The following is a 3053-nucleotide window of genomic DNA, read 5'->3' as shown; positions in this document are numbered from 1 at the left end:
TTTTTGCTTTTTCTTCTTTCTCTAATTGCTTTAGTTGTAAGTTTAGGTTGCTTATTTGAGATGTTTCTTGTTTCTTGAGGTAGGATTGTATTGCTATAAACTTCCCTCTTAGAACTGCTTTTCCTGCATCCCATAGGTTTTGGGTCGTCTTGTTTTCATTGCCATATGTCTCTAGGTATTATTTTATTTCCCCTTTGATTTCTTCAGTTATCTCTTGGTTATTTAGTAACGTATTGTTTAGACTCCATGTGTTTGTGTTTTTTACATTATTTTCCCTGTAATTGATTTCTAATCTCATAGCATTGTGCTTGGAAAAGATGCTTGCTATGATTTTAATTTTCTTAAATTTACCAAGGCTTGATTTGTGACCCAAGATATAATCTATCCTGGAGAATGTTCCATGCACACTTGAGAAGAAAGTTTAATCTGCTGTTTTTGGATGGAATGTCCTATAAATATCAATTAAATGTATCTGATCTATTGTGTCATTTAAAGCTTGTGTTTCCTTATTAATTCTCTGTCTGGATGATCTGTCCATTGGTTTTAAGTGAGATGTTAAAGTCCACCACTATTATTGTGTTATTGTTGATTTCCTCTTTTATAGCTGTGAGCATTTGCCTTATGTATTGAGGTGCTCCTATGTTGGGTGCATATATATTTATAATTGTTATATCTTCTTCTTGGACTGATCCCTTGTTCATTATGTAGTGTCCTTCCTTGTCTCTTGTAACAGTTTTATTTAAAAGTATATTTTATGTGATATGAGTATTGCTACTCCAGCTTTCTTTTGATTTCCATTTGCATGGAATATCTTTTTGCATCCCCTCACTTTCAGTCTGTATGTCTCCCTAGGTCTGAATTGGGTCTCTTGTAGACAGCATATATACGGGTCTTGTTTTTGTATCCATTCAACAAGCCTGTGCCTTTTGGCTGGAGCATTTAATCCATTCACGTTGAAGGTCATTATTGATATGTATGTTCCTATTACCATTTTCTTAATTGTTATGGGTTTGTTTTTCTAGGTCCTTTTCTTCTCTTGTGTTTCCCACTTAGAGAAGTTCCTTTAGCATTTGTTGTAGAGCTGGTTTGGTGATGCTGAATTCTCTTAGCTTTTGCTTCTCTATAAAGTTTTTGATTTCTCCATTGAATCTGAATGAGATCCTTGCAGGGTAGTGTAATCTTGGTTGTAGGTTCTTCCCTTTCATCACTCTAAATATATTGTGCCACTCCCTTCTGGCTTGTAGAGTTTCTTCTGAGAAATCAGCTGTTAACTTTATGGGAATTCCCTTGTATGTTATTTGTCATTTTTCCCTTGTTGCTTTCAATAATTTTTCTTTGTCTTTTTTTGTCAGTTTGATTACTGTGTGTCTTGGCATGTTTCTCCTTGGGTTTATTCTGCCTAGGGCTCTCTGCTTTTCCTGGACTTGGGTGGCTATTTCCTTTCCCATGTTAGGGAAGTTTTCGACTATAATCTCTTCAAATATTTTCTCGGGTCCTTTTTCTCTCTCTTTTCCTTCTGGAACCCCTATAATGAGAAATTTCTTGCATTTAATGTTGTCCCAGAGGTCTCTTAAGCTATCTTCATTTCTTTTCATTCTTTTTCTTTATTCTGTTCCATGGCATTGAATTCCACCATTCTGTCTTCCAGGTCTCTTATCCATTCTTCTGACTCAGTTATTCTGCTACTGATTCCTTCTAGTGTATTTTTCATTTCAGTTATTGTATTGTTCATCTCTGTTTGTTTGTTGTTTAAATCTTCTAAGTGTTTTTTCTTTAATTCTTCTAGGTCTTTGTTAAACGTTTCTTGCATCTTCTGGATCTTTGCCTCCATTCTTTTTGTGAGGTCCTGGATTATCTTCAGTATCATTATTCTGAATTCTTTTTCTGGAAGGTTGCCTATCTCCACTTCATAAAACCCCATGTTTTTCTGGGGTTTTATCTTGTTCCTTCATCTGTTACAAAGTCTTCTGCCTTTTCATTTTGTCTATCTTTCTGTGAATGTGGTTTTCCTTCCACAGGCTGCAGGACTGTAGTTCTTTTTGCTTCTATTCTCTGCCCTCTGGGGGATGGGTCTATCTAAGAGGTTTGTGCAAGCTTCCTGATGGGAGGGACTGCAGGTGGGTTGAACTGAGTTTTGCTCTGGTGGGCAGAGATCAGTAAAAGTCTAATCTGCTGGTCTGCTGCTGCGTGGGGCTGGGTTCCCTCCCTGTTGGGTGTTTGGCCTGAGACAACCCAGACCTGGAGCCTACCTGGCTCTTTGGTGGGGCTAATGACACACTCTGGGAGGTCTCACACCAAGGAGTACTTCCCAGAACTTCTGCTACCAGTGTCCTTGTCCCCATGGTGAGCCACAGCCACCCCTGCCTCTGCAGGAGACCCTCCAACACTAGCAGGTAGGTCTGGTTCATTATCCTATGGGGTCACTGCTCCTTCCCCTGGGTCCTGAGGTGGACACTATTTTGTGTGTGCCCTCCAAGAGTGGAGTCTCTGTTTCCCCCAGTCCTGTCGAAGTCCTGCAATCTAATCCTGCTAGACTTCAAAGTCCTATTCTCTAGGAATTCCTCTTCCCATTGCTGGACCCCCAGCTTGGGAAGCCTGACGTGGGGCTCAGAACCTTCACTGCAGTGGGTGGACTTCTGTGGTTTAATTGTTTTCCAGTTTATGAGTCACCCACCCAGCCGTTATGGGACTTGATTTTATTGTGATTGCACCCCTCCTACCGTCTCATTGCTGCTTCTCCTTTGTCTTTGGTTGTGGGGTATCTTTTTTGGTGAGTTCCAGTGTCTTCCTGTTGATGATTGTTCATCAGTTAGTTGTGATTCTGGTGCTCTCTCAAGAGGGAGTGAGCACACGTCCTTCTACTCTGCCATCTTGATCCAATCCCCCTGCATTAAATTCTTTTGTATATTAAAGGAATTAATAAGCACAGTGTTGTTACAGAGTGAGTGCTCAAAAAACGTTAGTGAAAGTTATTAACACTGGATTTAATTAATATTTTGATTGTCTTTCCCACTGTTTTCTTTTTCTTATTGAATTTCCTGATTGGTGCCCCT

Source organism: Aethalodelphis obliquidens, unplaced genomic scaffold, assembly GCF_003676395.1.
Source record: "Aethalodelphis obliquidens isolate GAN/ISIS:26980383/991018 unplaced genomic scaffold, ASM367639v1 scaffold81, whole genome shotgun sequence".
Taxonomy (NCBI): Eukaryota; Metazoa; Chordata; class Mammalia; order Artiodactyla; family Delphinidae; genus Aethalodelphis; species Aethalodelphis obliquidens.
This window is presented reverse-complemented; position numbering follows the sequence as displayed.